The sequence below is a fragment of the Microtus pennsylvanicus genome, chromosome 3 (assembly GCF_037038515.1).
Source record: "Microtus pennsylvanicus isolate mMicPen1 chromosome 3, mMicPen1.hap1, whole genome shotgun sequence".
Classification (NCBI taxonomy): Eukaryota; Metazoa; Chordata; class Mammalia; order Rodentia; family Cricetidae; genus Microtus; species Microtus pennsylvanicus.
In genome coordinates, this window is record NC_134581.1 from 81,731,548 (window position 1) to 81,740,032 (window position 8,485).

The 8,485-nt window shown below is 33.1% G+C and overlaps 1 pseudogene; it reads left to right on the forward strand.

The window, feature by feature from the left end:
• The first annotated feature begins 6,922 nt into the window (after positions 1 to 6,922).
• Positions 6,923 to 7,890, forward strand: LOC142846784 (olfactory receptor 8G18-like; annotated as a pseudogene).
• Positions 7,891 to 8,485: the final 595 nt, after the last annotated feature.

Below are 8,485 nucleotides of genomic sequence, written 5' to 3' on the forward strand. Positions count from 1 at the left end.
CTTTGTTCAATTAAGGGTTTATATTATTTAAAGGAAGAATACTATGCTTTACTTTATATGTGTTTGCTATGGTTTTATCTTATTAGAAGATAAGAAAAAGCTTCACACACATGGCCATAGTCTAATCTGATATTTGAGGTTCTTTGTTTCCAGATAACTCTAGGTATATATCAAGTCGTCACCTAAAGCCAACTTTGAGAGTCTATGACAAAGTGAGTGCCCTATTTTTCCTATTTTGGTTTTAAAAACATCACTAAGATCAGTAATGAGAAACAAATTAAATTACACTATTGTCCACCATAGATTCATGATATAAAAAAGGTAATTTAAAAATGTCTGGAAAATTAAGTAATTTGCTAAAGCATCAGGACCAAAGTTGGATCTCAAAAATCTATTTTAGAAAATAGAGAAGGTGACTGGAAATTGCAGGCACAGCACTGGGAGGTAGAGACAAGTACATTGAGTATATTGCTAGGACAATCTAGTCATCAATACTAGTCTACTTGATTAATACCAGGTCAGTGAGAGACTTTGCATCAGAGAAAATGAACAACCTAAGGGGAGTTTGTTTTTTGTCCTTCACATATTCATGCATGCATATGGACAAACAACTTCAATATAGACAGACAAATAAATAAGACTTCTTTCTTTGACACATAATTTGGTAGATGAGGCATGAGTCCTTAAAAACAAATTACAACGTTTGATATGATAATATCAAACTTTTGTATTTTAAATTCTCTAGCCATTTTTCAGTAAGATGTAAATCTGAGATTTTTCTTTTTATTTTATATGACATGGTCACTAAACTGCTAGCTAGAATAGCCACACTGTCTCTTAGCTCATAATAAATGCAGAATCTCAAATTCTATTCAGATTTTATTTGTCTAAATATTGGTTTGAAATTAAATATATCTCTAAATAAATCTTAACCACCAATTTAGAATTTTTTGAGGAAAGAAAATGATTAACCAGCTGGGAAATGACATTTGCTTCCCTTCCAAGGGTTTGCTCCCTGAGAGCTGGAAATCCTTGAAGACTGTGTCATCATGCTGTTTGGAGCTGGGCCATATAAGTCTAGCGTAAAACTTCAGAGTATAGGATGCAAAATTGCTTAGGCAACTGTGAATGGTGAGACTCTTGCCAACTCTAGAGCTGAATAAGCTCTTAGGGACATTAACCTATCATTAGATCAACTTCAAAAACAGCTCAGAGAGTAAGCACTTTGAGTAGTGAAGACTACAGAATACTGAGCACATACATATTAATATTTTTCTTTTGAGTGGGAAGTAAGACTTGATGCTGAGACTGTTGGAGAGGAGGGTGAGTCATGAATCTACAGGTGCCACTGGGCAAAGTCAGGGATATTCAACTTACCAGGTCATTTATTCAGTTATTCACAGAGTAATTTTAAACTTATTGAATGCACCAACCCATTGCAGGTCTTGAAAGTACACATTTAGCCCATCACTTGAATTCTGCTGTGACTCAAGAATGGTAATTGCTAGCTAGATATTAATTTTGTAGTATTCAGTAGGAAGGTTCTGCCAGTTATGATGACTTGGATAATGTTGTAGGATCTCTTCGAATTTAAAGGAGATTTGAAATGAACTAAACTGTTACTAGAATATTGGGAGGACAAATTGAATTAGTCTGTTTGCCCCACTGACTGAACAGATTTTACATCCAGGAATAAGTTTCCAGTTTATTTATTTCAATTAATACATATGTAGTTAAATGACTCAGATATCCTAGTTATACACCAAATGAAGCTCTTTCATTTTTCTTCCTTTAGCAAATATTAAAGACCCAAGATATCACCACATCACTTAGAAAAGGTATTTTCCAGATGATTTTTATTTTGTCAATATCTCTCTTTAAAAGGGGACATCTATCGTTGGCTTCACAACACAGAGGCCATGCATCCATGTATAATAGTGATTCCAATTTTTTGAACACATAAATAACGAAAGCATTATCAGCACAAAATTAATGGGTGAGTAGAAGAGGGTTGTTGTTTCTGATGGTAAACAACAGTCTTAAAGGACACCAGAACAAAGTACAAAACTCAGCAACTCAGCTTGTACTAAATCTTTCCTGATGTTCTGATTGTACACCTTTGAAGATGAATTTGTATTGCATAACTTATTTGGATTATTATAACAGTCTAGCTACTGTTTATTTAAGAATGATATGATATATGTCCATTTTCTCATGCATTATTCAGGGATGTGTGGACTTTCCTGACCTAGTAAGAATTTATGCCTTGATATTTTCATCTGACTTACATCAAATCATTCATTTTGGACATGAATAAACATTTTTCATCCCATAATTTATATATTCCTCATTTAGTCTTGAAATTTTAAAGAATTTTCTTGCTCTGTGGATACATTTCTCCCATTTATATTGTTGTTATTTTTGTGTGGATATCTTTGTAGTAACTTTGAAGGCATGCTGGCACAGGATACACTCCTTACCCTGAAATAGATATTTGACTCAATTTTAACTCCAAATGGAAAAACTATTATACTTCATAAAACCCTCTTATCGCTGATTTCTACTATTCTGACTGTAACTCAAGCGATTCGGTTCAATGGTTAAATTAGACCTTCTTACCTACAATACAGAATTTATAGCCACACTAAACCATCTTTGGTCAGGTAACTATTTTGGAACAACTATGTTTTAGTATAACATGTTTTACATTTTAGTTCATCATGATTGTCACTAGGGACCATAATGTGTTTTACAGTCAAAAGTAATAATTAGAGAACCATATTGAATTAATACACATTAGAGCATACAGCAGAAATATTTTATAATTTTTATAAAATAACAAAATAATAAGCATTATATTTTTAACTGTATAGAGGTGGTGCCATTTATAATTTTGTGGTCAATAATTTATTATTGTGTAACAACCATGTGTATATTGGTATATTTTTATACTTTACGTAAGCCTGTCAGGTTGCAATAATAACCAATCAATTACAAAATTTATTGCCTTTTCCTCCCAGTTTTGTTTTATTTGTTTTATTTAACACATTTGGAGTCCAATTCTAACGAGTATATGCTAATATAGCAGATTTCAGTTGTGAGTTCTTTAAAGCAGTGTGGATGTTACTTGCATTTTACTGCTGCCATAAGGTAGGGGAAATGATGTCAGATTCATTTCGCTTAATCTAATGTCTCACAAATACAAAAATAATTTGATTCCTTTATTCTTTTAGATTTTTATTCTTAATTTTTTAGATAGTTCAAATCTATACATGCTTCCTGAAGATATTTTTATTTATGAATATATTATATTCAAAAATTTTTGTAACTTTTATCTTTACAGTTTAATTTTTATATTTTAAAGAAAGTTTAGATCTTTATATGCTACCCTAAAGAATTATATTGAAGATGTTTGACATGGGATTAAGATCTCTGTCAATAAATTTTAGGAGATAAATTTTGCAAACATTTTAATGCTTGTATAAGCTACCAGTCTCTCTACAATATTATACAATTTCCAAATACAATAATGAGAGAGGAGATAATGGCACTGACTTATTTAATGCAACTTAGCAGAGCATGCGTATATTTGGTATAATATTCCTAGTTAAAAATTCTAGAAACACAACAGGAACAAATTATTTACAGTTCTGGAGATGAACTTGAGAAGACCTAGAAATTAAATTGGATATCTTCTGCTGAGATTATTTTTTTAACTTGGAAATGAGGCTCAAACTATAAACAGAAAATGCAACAAGTTTTCTTTAGTTCATCAACATGTTTTCATTTTCCATTGGTATATTTTTATTAATACTATAATCATTTTAGGTAAATTTGATGGATAACAGCATTAAAGAATAAATAATTACATGCTTCATCTTCATATGTGTTTCACATCTGATTGAAAAGCTACTACATGTGTTACTCTCTTAGATGTTAAGTCCCTTACTAGACAGAGGAGATGACTCACAGGGTCAATGTCCTTGCCACACCACCCTGATGACGCAAACTCTATCCTCAGATTTTCCCTTGTTCTCCAAAGTTCTTTAGCCTTCATATGTCTGCAATGGTATACATCAGTGTGCACACATATCACACAGACAAACACAATAATAACAATAAGGATAACATCTAAAAGAGATAACTAAATAATTGACAATAGTGTATGTGCATTTTAAATATAGAGAGATTTAAGAAGAAAGTTTTGTTCTGAGCATTAGGTACATCCAGAGTTGTAAGATTTCATCATTTGTGACCTTTTAAGATGTATATGTTTAACATGAGATATCCTTATTTTTCTGCAAATTCTGAAATGACCCAAAGTAGACGAAGTTTGCTCTAAGTACTCTTTTGATGTCTTAAGTGCTCTTACATCATATGTGAAATCAACTAATTGGGTTACTAACCTCTACACATGCTTGTGAGACTTGATTTCATTAGCATGATAAACATTAAGAAACATTTCTTTGGTGAGTTCTTTTCTTATTAAATGTTTTCATGATCTCCCAGGAATACTTAAAAGATCCAGCATATGAGTTTGTTTGCATTTTTATTAGATTTATTTCTAGATATTTAGTGTTAACTTGTTCATATTTTATGTCATTCGTATTTAATTTTTTTCATTAAAAATTTAATTGAAATATACTTTCCTATAGGGATACATAATACTAAAACAGAAATACAGAGTTGGCCATTGGACACATGAAGACTAGCAAATGTAAAGCTTGTAGTGATGCGCCAACATCAGACAAAGCATCTTCAAACAGTATAAGAACAAAGTAAGATAAAGATAATCAGAATTTTTAGTGCAGAAACTACTGTTTTTTCTTCAATATATATTAGAACAGCATCCAAAAATGATTGTGAATATGTAATACCTAAGCAATATAATTAAAAAATGAACACCCCAAATAGAGACAAGTAAGACTGCAAAATAGGCAGTGTATTCTTTGGATAAGAATAATATCCAAACACACACACACACACACACACACACACACACACACACACATACACACATTCTGAATACCGTCACTCTCACACAACTTCTGTCCCATATCCTCCTATATGCTCCCTCCTCACAAGTCTCTTTACCATATTTATAGCATCTTTCTGTGGTTGTTACCTGTTCATTTTAACCAGATCAGCTTGGTGATTATAAGTTAACTATCCATTGGAGTGTGGGAACCGTGATGGTAAGTACACAATGTTACCTCATTCTAGAATCAATGAGTAACCCAAAGACCAGTGGGAGGGGAGGTGTCAGATCCTCCACACCCCCACCATAACCTGTGAGGAACTGTTTACAGGCTCTATCTCTGAGGGCCATGGAAGCAGCCAATGCTGCTACGAAATTGTAATTTGACTGGATCATTACAAAAACAGAGTTTTCCATAGATTTTCTTATTTTTGCCTCTTACATTCTTTCTGGCCCCTCCCATTTTATGATTAGCATCCTTGCATATTTTGTGTCTCATTTGTGTGTATGGTTCTAAGGAATGTTGAAGTTGAAGTCTTCTAGGCTGCAAAGCATTTCTTCAATGTTTTCTTCAAGAACTTCTATCTCACTTTGTCTACTTAAACCTGTGAACTTTCGTGAGATTTATGTTGTTATCTACACAAAACTTAAATGTTTTAAAATTTTAAACACATTTCAACTTTTGACTTTTTAACTAAACTCTAATTCAATTAGTGTGGGAGGAGGGAGAGGGAAATGGAAAACGGGGAGGAGGAGGAATTTTTTTTCAACAACTGAAAAAAAATAAACAAAAAAAAACACAAAAAGGAAAACAAAAAAAAGAAATTAATTTTAGAAAACAGTGACTAATTTGTTCACAATTCTTTAGAATAGAGGATAATTATTGTATTTTCCATCAATGTCTATTTCTGCATTGCAGACTTTCTTAGTTCACAAGAAATAAAGAAAAATACAAACTGAGTTGAGACTGTTTCTCTAATTTTAGTGTATAGAACTGCAGGTTTTTCGCTTGAGAAAATGTCAGTATGATATAACAACACAAAATCATACTGTGTATTTTTTAGTGATACGAGGAGAGTAAGACTTCTTTACATATAAAGTAATAAAATTGTATTGTGCTAGTCAAGAGTGTCCTTAAGTGACTGGGAGTGAGTGTGGACACTTTGTCTCTACAGCCTCACTATTTAACCACTGCTGACTGACTCTGTCACTCTAAGAACCGGGTCACAAACAGAAACTTCTTCCTAATGGAGCACCAAGCATCTAGTACATATTCCTAGGAGCACCATAAATCTATTGCCTCATGTAGCGGTTGCTCCAATTGTTATTTAATTCACATTTAGAAATTTAAAGAATTTATGTATCTTAAGGATTAGAAAGCAATGGAGTTTTTAAAAAAAGAACTCTATAAATCTTCTGGTGAAATTAGATTTTGGATAATAATACACTGGTTTTGGGGAAATTTGCTTCCACAAGTATGTCTGTCACTTTTCCTCACTGATGCCCACTCTAATCCTGTTTATCTACATTGATTCGGTATCACAAAAATTATCAAGGTTTGAAAATGGTGATAATAATTTATATAAACCCTATTCTTAATTGTTGAAGAATAAGTTTAAAATTAATAATAAAAAATTAAATCTCAAATTATCCATTAAGGTAATTATATAGAAAGCAAAAGTGTTTTAAGGTAGAAAACATTACATGTGGACCTTGTATACATGGAAAAGCATAATAACATCAATCTGATACATGCACATACACACATAAGTATGCATATATTATTTGGAACAACATTTCTTTGTGGAGGCTTGCCTCTCCTACAACTAGCTCTATTGAACATGGTGGCCTTGAACTCACAGACTTTTGCCTGCTTCTGCCTCCCTACTTCTGGGATTAAAGACTTAAGCAACTCTTTTACTCCATCAGGGTCTGAATGAAGGCATGGCAGCAGGAAACCATTGCACAGTGACTGGGTTCTTCTTGACCGGGCTCTCAGAGAAACCAGAACTCCAGATGCCCCTCTTCCCTATCTTCATTGGAATCTATGTGGTCACTGTAACAGGGAATCTGGGCATGATCACACTGATTGTGTTCAGTTCCCACCTGCACAACCCCATGTACTATTTCCTCAGTAGTCTGTCCTTCATTGACTTCTGTCAGTCCACTGTTGTGACTCCTAAAATGCTGGTGAACTTTGTGAGAGAGAAGAATCCTATCTCCTACTCTGGATGCATAACTCAGCTCTATTTCTTTATCATTTTTGGTGCTGCAGAGTGTCACACACTAGGTGTAATGGCATATGACCGCTATGTGGCCATCTGTAACCCCTTGCTTTACAGTGTAACTATGTCCAATCAGATTACTAGTTCCCTGATTTTAGGAGTGTATATTTTCAGTGTGTTCAGTGCTTCAGTTCTCACAGGCTTCACGACAAAGATTCAGTTCCATGAATCAGGTGTGATCAACCACTATTTCTGTGATCTTCCTCCCCTCTTGAAGCTTGCATGCTCTAATACCTATATCAATGAATTGTTGATTCTAGTTTTTGGTACATTTAACATCTGTGTCCCATTTCTCACCATTATTACTTCTTACATCTCAATTATTGCCAGCATCCTCAGGATTAAATCCACAGAAGGCAGGTCCAAAGCCTTCAATACCTGCAGTTCCCACATCTCTGCCGTTGCTGTATTCTATGGTTCTGCTGCATTCATGTACTTACAACCAGGGAATTCGATGAACCAAGGGAAAGTGTCATCTGTGTTTTATACTACTGTTGTTCCCATGCTGAACCCATTGATCTACAGTCTGAGGAATAAGGATGTCAGTGCTGCCTTGAAGAAAATACTTCAAAGAAAAAATTTCATGTTTTAGAATTAATTGGGTATAATTTATTAGAGAAAACGTAAGCAAAATTCATAGTTTGAATTATTATGATTTATTTTATTCTAGTTGCAAGAATTATTACTTGTTTGCTAGGACATTTGATAATTTTTATAAAGATACATTTTCACATCAATTTTATATGCACATATTATCTCTTGTTTCACAGAATTATGTAAACAATAGTAAAGATGACATGAATTCATATGCTCATAATGCTTAGTTGATCATGCTATATATATTTTTCATTTCTGAGAAATATTACTTTAAAAATAATAAACTTCATTCTCAAATTCAATAAATCTTATACCTTTTATTTACTTTTAATTCATTCTTGAGAATTTCATATGTAAGTTTTTTAATTACATCATTTGCCATATCTTCCTCCAAACACATCTGTGTCCTCCCTGTTCTCTTTCAAATTAATGGCTTCCTTTCCTTCAATGTATGTGTGTGTGTGTGTGTGTGTGTGTGTGTGTGTGTGTGTGTGTTAATTTAAATGTACTAGGGGTTTTTCCAAAGAAAGACTTATACTGTTTTTAGTAATCATTAATTAGGTATAACACTCTTGGTTAAAGTCCTCTGAGATTTTCCACCTTCTACATTGTTGTGCCACCTGAT